Source organism: Rhinopithecus roxellana, chromosome 15 (genome assembly GCF_007565055.1).
Source record: "Rhinopithecus roxellana isolate Shanxi Qingling chromosome 15, ASM756505v1, whole genome shotgun sequence".
Taxonomy (NCBI): domain Eukaryota; kingdom Metazoa; phylum Chordata; class Mammalia; order Primates; family Cercopithecidae; genus Rhinopithecus; species Rhinopithecus roxellana.
The window spans coordinates 80828314-80846214 of NC_044563.1; positions in this window are offsets into that span (position 1 = coordinate 80828314).

Sequence of the window (17901 nt, forward strand, 5' to 3'; positions counted from 1 at the left end):
TGCATTGCAGCACTAGTCACCATAGCCAAGAGAGCGTTCCTCTTGGAAGAATGGAATCCAGAATATGTGGTCCATACATGCAATGAATATTACTCAGCCTTAATAAAGAAGGAGATCCTACCTTTGCAAAAACATGGATGAACCTGGAGGACACTGTGCTAAATGAAATAAGCCAGGTACAGAAAGACAAATATTGTATGATCTCACTTATATTTGGAATCTAAAATAGCTCATAGAAGCAGAGCGTAGAATGGTGGTTGTCAGGGGCTGGTGGGGAGGGGAAATGAGTTGTTGGTCAGAGGGTACAAAGCTTCAGCTATGCAAGGCGAGTCAGTTCTGGAGAGCGGCTGCACTGCGTAGTGCCCATAGCTAACAATACTGTGTTCTATACTTAGAATTGCAGATAGGATGGATCTGATAGTAAGCGTTCTTATCATACACATATGAAAATAATCATAAAGAGGGTGAGAGAAACTGTGGGAGCTGATGGATGTGTCTATGGCCTTGGTGGTGATAGTGGTTTCACCAGTGTATACTTGTCCCCAAACTCATCAAGTTGTATGCATTAAATATGTATGACTTTTTACACGTCAATCATACCTTAATAAAGTGGTTAAATAATACTATTTTTTTAAAGATGAAGTCTTACTCTGTCACCCAGGCTAGAGTGCAGTGGCATGATCTTGGCTCACTGCATCCTCTACCTCCAGGATTCAAGCGATTCTCTAGCCTCAGCCTCCTGAGTAGCTGGGATTACAGGCATGTGCCACCACATCTGGTTAATTTTTGTATTTCTAGTAGAGCCGGGGTTTCACCATGTTGGCCAGGCTGGTCTTGAGCTTCCAGCCTCAGGTGATCTACCTGCCTCGGCCTCCCAAAGTGCTGGGATTACAGGCTAAAGAGTACTATTTGTTTTCAACTTGGACATTTCAGCACAGCTGTTACTAGGAAGTTGTGTCCCTCCGCCCCCTACCTTGTGATGTTTCCTAGGGTTGAGTTACCACAGGGACACGGAAAGGAGATGTCCTGTGGGCCATCAGAGCTCTGGTCCTAATGTACATGTGAGAGGTTAAGGCTTGATAAGGAGGGTTGGGAAGAATCGACAGAGATTCTTCAACAGATTCACTGAAGCCGTATTTGTCCTTTTCCACCAAGGGACCATAAGAGGAAACTGAAGACCTACGGGCAAGGGGAACTGAGGCTTGTTGAGCACAGCCCGGGCTCCCAGGGTGCGCTTGATGTGGTCCGTTGTCACAACAACCTGTGCTGCAGGGTTCCTGCTTTCTCTAGTGAATGGGGAAACTGAGGCAGGGAGCTTATGCAGCTGGCTGAAGGCCTCACAGCTGGCCGGAGGCAGGGCCAGCCCTCTCTGCTGCAGTGGTCCCCTCAAACCGCGTGGGTGTTGCTGTCTCCCATGGCTCTGTTAGGGGAATTGTCACAGAACCTGAGAGGGGTGGACAAACCAGGGGACATCCAGGCCTGGCCCGGGGGGTCACTGGCCGGTTTCCTGTGGCTCTCTGCAGGGCTCCCACGATTCAGCCACAGCTTTGAGCCCTTTTGTGCGTCTCTTACTACAAGTCCTTATGTAGTCAAACCAGAAATGGAGCTCTTTCCCTCAAAACTGCCTTATCTCTAGTTGTTAAGAGTGTTCATTTGGCTGAAACTATATTAAGTGAATTTAATTGAAGGTTATTTTCCTAAGATACATTTTTTTTTGTTATAAAATGATATGTGCTCATTGAAGAGAGTTTAAAAAATACAGTGAAGTAAATGTAAGAGGGTGGAAATTGCCAACAATCCTGCCATGTAGCCCATTATCAATAACAATAGTAACTGGCATGGAATGAGTAATTGCCGTGTTATGGTGAGTGCTATTGGAAGTGTTTTGACATAGGATTATTATTAACATTTCTTTAATGTATGAGGAAAACAGACTCAGGGACGTTAAGTAACTTGACAAAGGCCACACAGCGAGGACGTGATGAGATTTTAATATACACCATTTGACTCTAGGGCCCAGGCTCTTGACTACCTCTGTTTTGTGTGAAACAGCAGTGGCAATGGATTTTAAATGAAAGGGAGGAGAACGGTTGATTGAGTTTCACCTGCCCTGGAATCCAGAAATCTTGATTATAATGGTCGGGTAGGGAGCACCAGTTTTAGGGATCTTTGGATAACAACACCTAGACGTTCTTTAACTCAGGCTTGATGGAGACTGAGAGTTACTGAGAACTGCGGAGGCATGTGCTATGCCCTGAGCACTTTCCTGCATGTTTTCAGAGAGCCACGGGCGGCACCCAGGCTCCACCCTTCCCGCTCTGACCGGACTGCTTCACACTTCTTCTGGCTTCTGCTCTGTGGGTCAGTACATTTCGGTGTGGCTGGGTACCCTCGGTTTCTCCCCTTAGTGTCTCTGTGGCCCATGAACAAAGAATCCATGGTCTGTGTGGGTGTTGGCCCTGAGGTACAGCCATTCTCTGTAGGGCTGCATCCTCCATAGGGGAATGCCTGTGTGGAAGAGACAGGAGATTTTAGCAGCAGGGACCCTCCTTGCAAACCAGCCCTTGCAGCGTTGGCGCTGCTGCTCCTGCTGAATTGGTTTGCCCCCAGTTGCTGTGGGTTTGCTCCTGCAGTCTCCCTTGCAGTCCGCGGTTAGTTCTCAGGACTGCACCTTGAGGGAGACGGGCCAGAATGAGATCTGCTCCGAAAAGTGGTCAGGGGTGTTTTTCAGTTGGGAAGGATTCTCTCTCGAATGGCAAAGGGCTTCTCAAGGGACTGCGCCTGCCTGTCCTTCTAGGTGGTGGAGACTGCACCTGCTGGGCTGGGGCGACATGGCTTCTGTGCCTGCCTCTGCAACAGCCTGATTCCTTCTCCCTAGAGATCCACCTAGAGGAAGGCGGAGGCAGTCTGGATGGGAGTTCAGCACTGTGAGGGGCTGTGCACAGCATGTCCCCATGGGAGTCCTGCCCCAAAGTGCGTCCAAGGTGAAGGATGGAGTCTAGGGAACGTGCAGTGTGTGGAGAGGGCCTGGGACATACTTCTGGCTCAGCTCTCTCGTTAGCCTTGAGTTTTAGTATGTCACTCCCCTTCCTGAGTCACAGATGCTCCGCCCACCTCCTGAAGTCCCCCCACTCCTGAAGTAGCCACTGTGTGGCTACTAGGAGTAAGGAGGGAATTTGTGGGGAGCTTCAGGCCCAGAACTGGGCATGAAATGGAAATGCAAGAAGATGATTCATAATCTTGCTAGAGAAACCAAATACGGCTTTGCTTCCTCTCTAATCCCACCAGGTTCTGGGGCTGAGCGCAACTTAAGAACAGCAAGGTCGGGGGGTTGGCATTGCCTGACTGTTCAGCTTAAGCCTTGTGCATGCAGAGCTCCGTGTGCCTCCCTGGCACCCTGCCCCTTGGGCTCGGGCAGCGCTTCCTCCACACCCTCCTGTCTCGTGTGCCTCAGTTCCTTTGCATGGACAGTCCCTTCGATTCGAAGTCCCCTTCCCTCTCTTCCCTCCACTCATCCTCAGGAGCCAGCTCAGTGGTCATTCCTTCCACAGTGCCTCTCCTGGGAGACTGTCCTGGACACACTCACCCTCCTCTCTGCCTCCAGGGTACCCTGGGCACTTGGCTATCGTGGCTCTTGGCATCTTAGACTGTGAGCTCCCAAAGGCCAAAGACCTTGCCTTGGGCGTCTGTGGATGTCTCGCCCCTAGCACAGTGACCTCAGCTGGTGGCCGAGTGACTGCACGGGTGGAGTACAGAGGGATGAGTGGATAGTGTGGTGAGATGGAGTGGCGCTCCTTTAGACTCTGGTCGGCGGTGACCACATCCTCACACAGGCATAAAATCTCACCGACACCTTCAAGGCAGCAGTTAGATAAAGGGAGGGAGAAAGTGTTTGAGGGGTTGGCACCAGAGGAGCCAAGCAGGGAAGACTTCTTGTTTCCAGACATTCAGGGATTTTTTTTTTTTTTTGTCCTGACATAAACACTTGGTTTTTCCATGGAAACGTCTGACATGGGAAATCAGAAAATCTTTCTTAGGGAGGGACCAGACATTACATGAGCTTGTCATCATTATTTTTTAATTAAAAGACAGCAACTGCCTAGTGTTTGGTAAATTCAAGCCCCTCCCCATGGGTCTACTAATACGCTGAAATCTGGGTTTAATGTGCTGAATTTATTTTTTATAAGAATCTGTTACTGAACCTGCTCGGTGGAAAGAGCCTTGTTAGAGCTTTAAGAACTCATTAGCAGGATAAATATGCTGGATGTGAGGGGAGTCTGCAGCCCAGGGCTGCTGGGTACCTGCCAGGGTGGGCACGGCTGCCTGGCCTATGACTCAGAGGGTGGCTGTGGGAGGGCACACATGGGAACTGCTGTCCACAGGGTGAAGGACGCTGGGAGAATGCATGCATGGGCACCCTGCCTAAAGCCTGTGTGTGACAGTGATCACCTGTTACTGGCGTTGGTAGGTGACTCAGCCTGAATCGATTGCAGGCCTGCTGGGCTCTGAGGCCCACGCTGTCTCCCTTGCGCTGCCTGGCACCCAGGGGCTCTCGAAGTATGAAAATAGACACCATGCGTGACACATGATAAGTACTAGGTACAGCAGGAGTAGGACCCGGTACCATGGATGCTTAGTGAGGGGTCTTGAATTCTGATTTGGGGGTGGAGTAGGCAAGGATGCACAGGGGCCATGTGGGCAGAGGCTCACTTACAAAGTAAATTGTGCGAGTGGAGACGTAGGGCAAAGAGGCAAGGGGATTGCAAGCAGAGGGGACGGCCCCAGCAAAGGCATGGTGGCCTGGAGACAAGGGGTGTGGTCAGAGAAGGGCAGGGTGCCTTGCTCAGCTGGCCATCAGCTTGCAGGAGGAGTGGGAAGAGATGAGGCTACAGAGGCACCTTGGTCTCCACAGCCTGCTGAGGGATTCAGACTTCCTCTTCTAAGCACTGGGTATTAAGAGTGAATGGCACAACATGATCCTTTTGACATTTTGGGAAGAGACCTCCGATGGCAGCTGGGAGGATTTTGGAGAGGGAAGATTTCTGTGCCCTGTATGACAGTTCCAGAGCAAACACCCCAGAGCAGAGGCACATCTGTCCGTGGGGCCACCTACCTCAGCTCCGAGACCCCTTCATTTTACACACGACACCCCAAAGTCCTGAGAGGTGAAGTAATCCATCACACTCACTCAGCAGAGGGGGCTGAATCTGCAGGGGAGAGAGGGCTGTCTTGCACAGGAGAGCACTTCTGCTCAGGGGCACATGTTCCCCATGAGAGTCTGAGACCATATAGTGCCTGTCTGACGTGTGGGGCTGGCGTGGCCTCAGGCAGACTCAGCCTAGCTCCAGGCAGCCCCAGGACACAGCACCTCCTGCATGACCAGGTCTCCCCTCTTCCTGGCTTTGTCATCCCAGGCAGCTGTGGTATCAAGGGGGCTCTGAAGGATGCCTGTTTCCTGACTGTTCTTTTTTTTTTTCCGGAGAGAGTCTTGCCTTGTTGCCCAGGCTGGAGTGCAGTGGCATGATCTCAGCTCACTGCAACCTCCGCCTCCTGGGTTCAAGCACTTCTCCTGCCTCAGCCTCTCGAGTAGCTGGGATTACAGGCATGTGCCACCACACCTGGCTAATTTACATATATATATATATATATATATATATATATGTATTTTTTTAGTAGAGACGGGGTTTCACCATGTTGGCCAGGCTGGTCTCAAACTCTTGACCTCATGATGCACCCACTTGGCCTCCCAAAGTGCTGGAATTATAGGCGTGAGCCACCATGCCCAGCCCTGGCTGTTCTTTAATAGAAGGAACATGTCCCCATGTGGTACCATTAGGTGGTCAGTGTGGACAGACACACACACTAACAAACAAGGAGTGAGCCCTTCACGGGGGGCTCCAGTGGCACCTGTGTGCAGGTCCCTTTCCTGGAAGAGGTGAGGGCGGACACAGGATGGGGAAGAATACAGCAGGCGTCCCCTCCCGGCACCTGCCTAGGGGATGTGCAACAGTGAAATGCTGCTCAGCTCACAGCAGGGGCCTGGGACAAGACAAGCAGAGGCTGAGGGCCAGTCGTGGGCCGCTGGGAGATCTGGGGTGCAGAGAAGGAGTGGGAGAGGCAGGCAGCCGCTGCCGAGAGGGGACACAAGGGAATCATCAAGGAGGACAGAGTCCCCAGGGACCAAGGAATCAACTGAACGGCCAGGCGGCTGCCAGTCTAGCAACCCCTTTGTGGCCCTTAGAAAAAGGCTACGCTGGATATTGAGATGTGAACCTGTGAGGCAGACGGCAGCCTCAGCTATTTTGCTATCAATAAATTACCCTTTATCATTTAAGCCAGTTTGAGTTGTGTTTTCTGTCACTTGCAAGGGGTTTGGCTCTAAGTGCAATGAAAAGCCATTAAAGGAATTTGAGCAGAGGGATGCCATGGTCTGATTTACATTTTAACAGGATTTCTGTGGCTGCCTGGTAGGGGGGAATGGGTTGCGGAGGGTCAGGAGTGGGAGTGGGAGTGGGAGGCTATTCAGGAGGCTGGTGCAGCGCTACAGGGGGAAGAAGGGGCTTACACCCAGGGGTGGTGGCAGAGCGGACAGATGCAACAGTGCTGGTGCCTTTGGACCTGGCGTCCCAGGTTGCTGCTGCTGCCGCCAGGGCTGAAAGGAAGAGGTGGATCAAGGATCTGGAGTGAGTGGGAGGAGGATGGGGCTGTTAGGTGAGACTGAGTAGGAACAGGGGTTGGTGGGGGCGGGGTGAGTTGGGGGTGGGGTGGGGTTCTCCTTTGAGCGGATGCTGATTAGACAACTCAGCAGAGAGATGGCGTCAGCAGTTGGAGACCATCAGTCTCTCGTCCAGGTGAAGGGTCCGGGCTGGAGATGTAATCTTGGAGTCATCAGTGTTTAAGAGAAAATGAAGAGGCAATGTAAGAGGGGATACAGATATTGAGGAGGGGCAGAGGATGGCGTTCTGGGGTAGGCCAATATTAAAGTTGGGCAGAGGCGGGGAGCCCTGAAGTGGATATGGAGGAGGAGTGGCCAGAGAGGAGGCAAGTCAGGGGGATGTGGCGCCATAGAGAGCACAGAGGCCAGCTGAGTCCTGAGGCCCAAGGAGTCACACGGGAGAAGCATACAGACATGAGTGGAGGGTTTGGCAACAGTCAGGTGGTCACTGGTGACCTGATAAGAAGCCAGACTGGGGTGGTTGGAGAGTGAGTGGGAGGAGATGAACGGAGGAGTGGGCACAAACCGTTCTTTGAGGAGTGCCGTGCACAAGAGCAGGTGCACAGAGCGGTGGCTGGACGGGCATGCGGGGCCGAGTGGGGCCTTTTATTTGTAAGGGCAGGAGACAGCGGAGCATGCATGAGTGCACAGTGATAGGAATGATCTAGTGTGGGGGTATTCATGGATAACTCAGAACAGAGGGGTGACTTCCAGAATGAAGGCCTTGAGAAGGTCAGGGGCTGGGATTCACGAGACAAGTGGTTTGGCTTCTGATGGGAGCAGGAATACTTCTCCCAATGTACATGGAGGGAGGGCAGAGAACATGAGATGAGAGTGAGGGAAGTCGGTAGATTTGGTGGTGGGAAGTTAACGAGTTCCTGTTTGCTTATGTATGTGTATATTTTCATCCCCGGTCCCTGGCTCATAACTCCCATAGCCCTTATTACTGTAAGCAGAATCTCTCTGTCTCTGACCTTCTCCTGCCCTCTTTTCACCTGCCCAAGGCAAGACTCTGATCTGACTATGGGTCATGAAACCCTCATTCCAGAGTGGGTCCCGACCTCATACCCAGGAGGAAGGAATGCTACATAGAGAGGCCAAAAAGAATCTGAACAGGCAGGACGTTTTGCATCCAGATCATACCCTTTTTGTCCAATTAAATTTTTACGTGGTTGTTGGCCGGGCGTGGTGGTTCCTGCCTGCAATCCCAGCACTTTGGGAGGCCGAGGTGGGTGGATTGCTTAAGACCAGGAGTTCAAGACTAGCCTGGCCAGCGTGGCGAAACCCTGTCTCTACTAAAAATACAAAAATTAGCTGGGCATGGCGGTGGGCGCCTGTAGTCCCAACTGCTCAGGAGGCTGAGGCAGGAGAATCACTTGAACCTGGGAGGCAGAGGTTGCAGTGAGCTAAGATTGCACCACTGCACTCCAGCCTGGGAAACAGAGTGAGATTCTGTAAAATAAATAAATAAAATTTTACGTGGTTGACAATCACGTCTATCCAATGAAGTCTCCTTAAAAGGCTCAGGAGGACGGGGTTCTGGGAGCTTCTGGATAGCTGAACATGTGGCAGTTCCTGGAGGGTGGTGCCTGGGGAGGACATAGAAGCCCTTCCCCCATACCTCACCCTATACATCTCTTCATCTGTATCCTTTATAATATCCTTTATAATAAACTCTAAACACAAGTAAGTGTTTCCCTGAGCTCTGTGAGCCACTCCAGCAAATTAATCAAACTCAAAGAGGGGGTAGTGGGAATCTCAACCTGAAGCTGGGTGGCCAGAATTTCCCCTGGGGCCTGGACTTGCAACTGGTGTCTAAGGGGTGGAGGGCAGTCTTGGGACTGAGCCCTCACCCCGTGGGATCTGAGTTTATCTCCAGGTAGACAGTTTTGGAGTTGAATTGGAGGACACCCCATTGGTGTCTGCTGCAGAGCTGATTGCTTGGTGGTGGGGAGAACCCCCCCACCCCACCCCCACACATTTGGTCACAGAAGCCTTCTGTGTTGGGGATTGTTGGGATGAACAGCAGAGGAAAAATAATTTGAGGGTTTTCCCCAACACCTTGTTTTCTGATGGATGGAGAGACAAGGCAATGAGCTGAGGGTGTGGGGAAGGCTGAGGCGCAGGGAAAATCATACCGTGGCAGTGTGAGGGAATAAAGTGACAACTTTGCTGCATCTGTAGGAAGGGCACAGGACGCTGTTGAGGGCCTGGCTAGAGGTTGTGGTTGTAAGTTGAAAATGCAAGAAGTCAAACTGGCTTTGTGGTTTTCTATAGGAACATTCAGTTGCTGGTACAGGCGTGGAGAGGGTGGGTAGCTGGGTTTAGCTGGGCTTGCGATTTAGCCAGGAGAATAAAAAAGAAAGGAGAGGCCAGGCGTGGTGGCTCGTGCCTATAATCCAGATCATACCCTTTTCGTCCAATTAAATTTTTTTTCCCAGCACTTTTGTAATCCCAGCACTTTGGGAGGCCGAGGCGAGTGGATCACCTGAGGTAAGGAGTTCAAGACCAGCCTGGCCAACATAGTGAAACCCCGTCTCTACTAAAAATACAAAAATTAGCCGGGCATGGTGGCAGGTGCCTGTAATCCCAGCTACTCGGGAGGCTGAGGCAGGAGAATCGCTGGAACCTGGGAGGCAGAGGTTGCAGTGAGCCGAGATCGTGCCATTGTACTCGGGGACAGAGCCTGGGGGACAGAGCGAGATTTCGTCTCAAAAAAAAAAAAAAAAAAAAGAAGGGAGGAAGGGGCAAAGGATTGGGGGTTATCTGCAAGGGAGAGCTTAGAGTGGGCTGTAATCATGCATCTCCAAGTACCTTCTAGATAGAAAAGACGCTGGACATAAAGATTTGGGGCCATCAACCCATAGGCAGTAGGTAAAGGGTTTGGGTGAACTTGCCCAGCCACTGTGTGTGGAGTGACAAGGAACAAGGCCAGTCATGAAACTCTGAGAGTCAGTGTTGGAGGGTCCAGGACAGGAGCCTTCTGAAGAGACAGGGGAGCAGGAGGAAACCAGGAGATGTGGCACTGGGGACACCCAGAGGAAGGAAGAATGGGAGGAGGGGCCAGCCCTGTCGTATGCTCCTAGGAAGTCACGGGAGATTGGGATCTCTCATTCCAAAGCCACTGTTGACCAAGGAGAGAACATTTTCAGAAGAGAAGCGGGGAGTGGGCTAGAGTGAAGAAGGAAAGGGAGAATGTGGAAAGAGAGGGTGGAACAGAAGGGATTAGAAGTCTCGAACTTACAGGAACTTGACCTGGGCCTGGAAAAATGAGAAACTGGTTCATTTTCCAAGAGGTTATAGGGAAAAGAAGGTTTGACCTGAACTCATGGGTTATATTTGGAACTAGCAAACAGCACTTGGCCTCCTCAGGGCCTGGAGCTGTGAGTAGAGAGAGTCCTATGGGCCTGGGGAGGGGAGGAGAAGTTAAAAGGGGTCAGGGAGCAGGCTGGGAGTGCGGACTGCAGTATTGCTGGATGCAGAGCAAGCCCAGGAGCTGTAAATTGCTTGCCTGGATGTCATTTGTGCCCTGAGATGTCTCTCTCTGAAGTAGAGTGTGCTGTCTCAATGCTGACAGAGTGGAGTGGGGGCAGAGGAGGACTGGGAAGGTTCAAGTCACAGTGTCAAGGTCAGGCTTTAAAACAGGGAAACCTCCTGAGACTTGGCAGGGTTTTAAAAAAACAAAACAGAGAAATCTGTTTGGAGGCTGATGCAGATGAGACTAAGATGGATTTGGGGACACTTATGGATGATGTTAAAGGTTCCACACCCCCACCCACTCACACCCCCACCCACAGCATCTATAGTAGCCCTGTACTGTAGGCACCCATAGGGCTGCATGAGTGAAAGGTAGATGAATATATGGTTTCAAAACTGGAGTTGGGCCCAAATGGGACCAGCAAAAATATCTGTTAAATCTACAGATGAGTTTCTGAGCCCAGGATATCATCGGTAGAGAAGGTTTATGTTCTAAAACAGCCCCGGATAGATGCTGGTGGCAATTCATTATCTTTAGCTGTGAAAGCCCATGCAGCCTCTCCCCGCAGGGTAAGCGCGGGTGGGGTCAGGCCTCAGCGCTGGATGAGGATGTCTCCCAACCTTGCAGCCCCTGCATGGGCTCCTGCCTCCGCTTAGGTTTTGTTTTCCTCCGAGTTTCTCTCCACACTCCCCACACTGGTGAGTGGTATGAAGTCAAGGGGAGAGGTTTGGCTTCCTTTTCCTTCCAGTCTCTCTCTCTCTTGGTTTTTTTTTTTTTTTTTTTTTTGAGACAAGGGCTCGCCCCGTCGTCCAGGCTAGAGTTCAGTGGCGCGATCTCTGCTCACTGCAACCTCCTCCTCCCGGGTTCAAGCGATTCTCTTGCCTCAGCCTGCAGAGCAGCTAGGATTACAGGCGTATGCTACCACGCCTGGCTAATTTTTGTATTTTTAGTAGAGATGGGGTTTCACCATGTTGGCCAGGCTGGTCTCGAATTCCTGATCTCAAGTGATCTGTCTGCCTTGGCCTCCCAAAGTGCTGGGATTACGGGCGTGAGCCACCATGCCCGGCCCCTTCCAGTCTCTTGAGAGTCAGTTAGAGAGTCCGTGTGCATCTGTTCCCCTCTTTCCAAATGAGGAATGTCTGTCCCGCCTGGTGGGTGTGGTGAGGATGGCACTGGAGGAGGTAGGGAGAGGGAGACCACAACCACGATCCCACACAGGCATCCCGGAAAGGTAGTCCACGCGAGTCCACAGAAGTTGGTTGCCTCTGAAGCCTGTGAGGCATGAGAAGGCACTCTGCAGCCTGAGACCACAGGCTGCTGCCCAGATGTCCTCCCGGCCATGCACATGCAGGTCACCGTGTTATCTATCCATCTTTCCCATGACTTCAGGCTTTACTCCTGCAAATGGAGACGGCAGGCCCCAGAAAGCTCTATGCTTTTTGCTGGCTGTCCGAATGCAAAGCCCAGCAAGCGGCTTCCTGTTTATGCATTAGGTCTGGGAGCTCTCATTACTGGGTGTTGAACCAGAAGCCACTGTGAGGTGGCAAGGGCCAGATGAGAAGTGGAAACGTGGCTCTGGAGCTGACACAGCAGGCGTAGGTCTGGCTTTTGTTTCTCCAAATCTGATTTGCATAGAGCTTGCTAAAAAAGCTTTCTACCGGGCTGCTTATGTACTCGCCGAGCCAACACTCACACACTCTCCTCTTCACTCAGTAAAATTTGCTCTGGGGCTGAGGCTGCCGCCAGATGCACACAGCGGGTGTCCTCTCCCTCATGGTCCGCCTGCCCTTCCTGACCTACCCACTTCTGAGGAGTTTCTTATTTGGCAAATGCGACCCAGACGCATCCAACGCCCAGGTGGTGAGGTGGAGGAGGGGCAGAGGGGAGGTCTGCCCTCCCTCTGCCCAGGGCCCTTTCGACTTCTCAGGAAAGCTGTGAGTGGCACAAAGTTTGCAAATTCCTTTTACTTCGTCCTTGTCCTCAGAGGCCTTGGGGCTTCTTCCCACCGTCATTATTGATGCCCCTGCCACCGAGAATCATGGCCATGCTGGGGCCATGCGTCTTGGGAGCAACAGAAACTGGCTTGTCTTGGATGTGACAACTGGGGCAACGACCAGGTTGACATAGGCACTTCTTACTACAGACAGGTCATATTTCTCATGGTTTACTTACATGTTAGACTGTCGGCTACTTGAAACCAGTTCTTCTCATGGAAATACATTTTCAGGAGGTGGCAAGGTTGCCATGCCAGCACACAGAGCGCTGTCTAACATGGGTTAGAGGAAATGATCAGCTGGTAGGGATGGCAGGTCTAGGTCAAGGTTTACATTGAAGAGAAGATGGCGGGGAGTGCAGGTAAGCCTGGGGGAGGGAAGAATCAGTGTCCCTGGGCCCCTGTCACAGCACGGTCCAGGAGGGCATTCATGCATGCATGCATCCACCCTTGAGTCCTTTCTTTATCTCACACCCCATTTCCAATTCCTCAGTCTTGTTTGTTCTGCCCTCAAAAAATACCCCAAATCTAACCACTTGTCACCTTCTGCTCACTCCCAGCCTCATCCAGACCACCCGTCCTCTCTCCACTCCCCCAGTCTGTTCTTCACATCACAGCCAAAGTAAAGCTTTTAAAATGCAAGTCAGATCAAGTCATCTCGCAAGGACAACTCCACGTGCATCCTGGAGGCAGCACCTACCTGCCCTCCACCCCCGACCCCAGTCAGTGCCACCTGGCACTGCCACTCACCTCCTGCCACTCCAGAGGGGTGCGTTTAGGGTTTCTTGGGTACGCCCATGTTCTTTTGGATCAGCCTGGTTTTCTTTCGGCCCACCTGATCTCTCCAAGGCCCCAGGTTCCTCAACATTCTGGGTAACACCTGTCTTGGGAATGGGCGTAACCCCTGTTCTTTGCTTTAGGAGGGGAAAAAAATGCACTCTCCTGTCACCTCCTGCATATACACAAGAGGAACACGTTTTTAAAACTGTGCTCCATAGTTTCATAATTACACTAATCCATCTCCTCTCCGCTCCTTCCTTAATTGTGACTGGCAGTCACGTCCCCGCCCCCTGTGTCAGTTGAGCTCAACTCTGCATGGGGCCTCTCATTCCTCCTCATTAGTCACTCTCCCTCCCCTCGCCTTGTCACCCTTACCTGGGTTCTGGCCTCCCTCCTGACAGCAGGCAGCTGCTTGCCTCCCCTTCTTGGTGTGAGCTAACATCCCTCCTGAGCTGACCCGTCCAGTCTCCTCTTGCCCACAGAAGGCACCGATCTCTGACTCCTGCTGCAAAGCTGTCCTGACTGAGGCTTCAGTTACCCTGACTCAGGGCAGGCGGCTTGTCCTTGGAGCCTGCTTGATGGCGGCATTCAGGGACTCAGGGCTGACTGTCTTTCTCTTGTGGTCCGTTAGTGCATTGGAGGACCGGATAGAATTCAGAAGGAGCCCCTCCCTTGCCTCTCTTGTCCCCCCACAACCCTTCAAGGACTCTAGTGTTCAGCACACCGTCCCTTCCCTCTACCTGCAGTCTTTCGGCTGCACACTCTAGTTCTGCTGCCTTGGGGGAAGAAAACGACACCTCCTGCCGTCCAGTCTCCTCTCAGGCTGCGCCTGCCCTGGCTGCTGCTCTCCTGCCCACCGCAGCCTCTTCTCTTGACCACTTGTTTACGGTTTCCCAGCCTCTCTTGCTGTCTGGGTGATGAGAGTACCCAGCCAAGACAATCTGAATTAATTTTGCAAGTAAAATTTCATCAGACGACCTATCTAGTGCTTCCCTAAATCAAGACATATTACATCTCGTGTGTGCCCTGAGCCCATTCATCATCTTAAGTCAGCCCCTGAAATGCCAGCCAGGCTCAGGCCGAAAATGAGCAGCATTTTCTGCTGAAAATGCTGGAAGGGGTCTTCTTTATCCCCACATTTGCCACAAGAGAGGCTTCTGTCTGCTCTTTTGCTGGTGATAACATCAAGAAGTCATCGACGGTGGTCTTTAGAGTCAGAGTCAAGGGACCTGAAACAATCCCTGTTTTGACACTTACCAGCTGTGCAACTTTGAGCAAGTTACTTAATGTCTCTGAGCCTCAGTTTTCTTATGTGTGAAATGGAAATAATATCTACTTGACAGGGCTATTATGAGATTAAATGAGATAAACCTACATGAAGTGTCTGTACTATAGTAGGTATTCTATAATGGGAGCTCCTTTTCCTCCATATGAAGTAAGTTAAAAGCCTCAGGCTGGGCGCAGTGGCTCACGCCTGTAATCCCAGCACTTTAGGAGGCCAAGGTGGGTGGATCACGATGTCAGGAGATCGAGACCATCCTGGCCAACTTGGTGAAACCCTATCTCTACAAAAAATACAAAAAAATTAGCTGGGTGTGGTGGTGGTGGGCGCCTGTAGTCCCAGCTACTCTGGAGGCTGAGGCAGGAGAATCGCTTGAACCCAGGAGGCAGAGCTTGCAGTGAGCTGAGATCACGCCACTGCACTCCAGCCTGGGCAACAGAGCAAGACTCCGTCACAAAACACAAAGCAAAACAAAACAAAACAAAACAAACCCTCACAGATGTGTTCAGTTCTGACAGTTGTGCTGATAAAGAGGTATTTATACACAACATAAATGATGGAAAATTAACAAGTGAGTAGATTGTATACAAGTATCAACTGCATGTATTTAGTTTATAGAGAGGGTTGGGGGGCATTTTAGGTTCACATTGAATGTGAACAAGAGTTTTCCCCTTTTGGACATGGTATGGGTCACATAGATTGGTCCTTCTCTTGTGTCTTACTCTTTTTCTTGCTCTGGCTCATTACCAGTGAATGTTGGTTTTACCGAGACTGCTGAGATCCTTGATAAGGCCTCACCATGGTGATGCTGAAGGGCACTCATATTTTTGCTGTGTTTACTCTTCCCATCACCTTCCCTGGCAGCAACTGACCAGAGCCATTTAGGACCAGGCCAGGGGAGATGGAGAAGCCTTCTCTGTTCTCAGCTGGGGGTTGGCTGCTGATAACTTAGATTAGGACCCTTTCTTGAGAAGCCTGGGAGTGCTGACCAGCGTGGCATAGCGAAGGCCTGCTGCTGAGGCTAGTAGGTGGCAATTCTGCCCTAAGCTTGGCCTCCAAGGAGCTGGGGAAGTGAGATCTGTGGTTTCCCAGGACAAGCTTTGGAGGGGTCCCAGACTCCCTCGCTTCGGCTAATCTCTTGGCTGTGGATGAATAGGCTCGTGGGCACCAGCATCCTGGTGACAGCCATCCTTTGTTGGGTGCTTACCCATGCTGGACCCTGAGCAGAGTGGGTCAGACAGAGCCTATTCCTGTCCACCAGGGACTCCTAGTCCTGACCAGCTGGATGTTTCATTACACATTGGAATCTGAATTTCAGCTAGCATCTCAGGAGAATGTAACTTACCTCTTTCATCACCAAAACATTAAAAAAAATTATTTTGTCCACTTAAATGAAATATTTTTATCCAAATGGACATAAGAAAAGTATGCAGGCCTTCCAAAACAGCATGCACAGAACACGGTTTGATCATTTTTTCATTACTCAGGGTCCATCATTATAAACACCAGCTACTATCCTGTGCACTAATAGACACTTCCGGGGCAAGTAGGTGATTCTGTTTTCCCGCACACCAAGTGACCCAAGAGAGCCGACTTCCTGATTCTTTGTTAAACAGCTTTTTATGTTTTCCTCTTCATTTTATCAGTTGCCTCTTACTTTTGCCAGAATGTCTGCCTCTTCTGTGTTCTGCATTTAGTGCATATTAACTGTATCCACATTACACCAGCAGCGAGAGGAGACAGGCTTAGAGGGAGGCCTGAGAGGGTCTCTCTGGTTCGTTCTGAGGTCTTCTGGTTTCCTTCTGTATCTCAGGAGAAAGTCGGGTCCCTAGCAGCGACATTCCTGTACTCCTTGTGTTGGTGTGGCATTGTTTTGAATATATGCCCAGTTTTCCAAGCAGATTTTTTTTTTGAAAGAGTCTCACTCTGTTGCCCAGGCTGGAGTGCAGTGTTGCGATCTTGGATCACCACCTCCGGGGTTCAAGGGATTCTCGTGCCTCAGCCTCCCAAGTAGCTGGGATTGCAGGCGTGCGCCACCACGCCCAGCTAATTTTTTGTGGTATTTTTAGTAGATACGGTGTTTCACCATGTTGGCCAGGCTCGTCTCAAACTCCTGACCTCAGGTGATCTGCCTCCCTTGGCATCCCAAAGTGCTAGAATTACAGGAGTGAGCCACTGCGCCTGGCCTCCAAGCAGATTTTAAGATCATGATAGACAGGGACCTAGCCCCACATTTGTTGTTCTGGCCACACAGCAGTGCTCTGGGTGTAGCAGGGACCCTACACAGTGTCCCCATTGAATTCATCAATGAGTCTCCTTCACAATGATACACAGAATTAAATTGAATATAGTATGTTTATGTGTGTGTATGGTATACACAGACTTGTATACAGGTCTGGGAAGAAAGAGTGTTTCCATCAGGCACACACAAGAGACAGTATGATAGTAAGAGTCAAATTGAGGGTCTAATTTCAGCTCCTCCATTCATTAGTTGGGTGGTCTTAGATCACTCGGTGCCTCAGTTTTCTCATCTATAAAATGGGATAATTATAGTGGCTACCTTATTGGGTTGTGAAAATTAAATGAGATCGTGGCTGTTAAAATTGCTTAGCACGGTATCTGGCACATAATAAGCATTCGGTGATGTTAATGACAATAACTAAAAAGCTTTAACATTTGTTTCAGTGGAAAAGCGGTGGGGATGGTGTGATCTCGTGGCGGATTTTCTGTGGGTCCTTCCTGTCTGCCAAGGATTTCATCTTCCTCCTTCCCCGCTTCCACGCCTCTGGGAAGATCTTTATTTGGCCTCAGCCTTAGATGGATATTAATGCGGAAATGTTAGGGCTGGAGATTTCCACAGCCTTTGAATAATAGACATTTGGAAAATTAAATATTTCTGTCAAGTGTGCCATAAATCTTGGCTGTTTAGGAAGGTGAGAAATTAAAATTTCAAGACAGCCAGGGAGGGAGTGAGCCTGTCCAGTCCCCTGGTGTGTGGTCTCCGAGTAAGGAGGGGTGAGGCAGGGCGGAGAGGTGGGGCAGGAGCAGGCCCTGGGTTTAGGGGCAGCCAGGGGAGGGTGGGTTGCTGCGGGTCATCAGCCTGGCTGACTTTGAAATCCAGAAGGTTTTGATGGAGCGTTTCTGCCTGGTGTTCTAGAAGATAGCTCTGCATCAAGGTGCCTGCTGCTGGGCTTTGAGCTTTCGTCTCCCTTCTCTCCTTCATGCTTTCGCCTCTCTTCCTGCACGCCCACCAGCAAGGCCTCTGCTTGGGAGGAAGCAACATGGTGCTGGTGACAGGCAGCACTGTAGGTTCCTTCTGCTGCTGGAGACGTGGGGACTAGGGTGGCGTATTCGGGGACTCCCCAGAATTCCCTGTAGGCATATCCCCGATCCAGCAAAGGCAAAAGCCATGAGAGGGTCTCATATATAGAAAGGGTGTCCCAGGCCACACCTTTGGGAGCAGCCCATGTATGCCTAGGGGTCAGGAAACAGCAAAGAGAAGGCGATGTGGGTAAGGCCTCTTTACTACCACATGATTCTGTCCTCCAGAAGAATGTGGCCACCCCCACATCTCCTCCCTCTCCTCCAAACCCCAAGATGACCCAGAGGCTCTAAGCCACCTTCAGTCTTAGCTGTTTCTTTTTCCTGCCTTC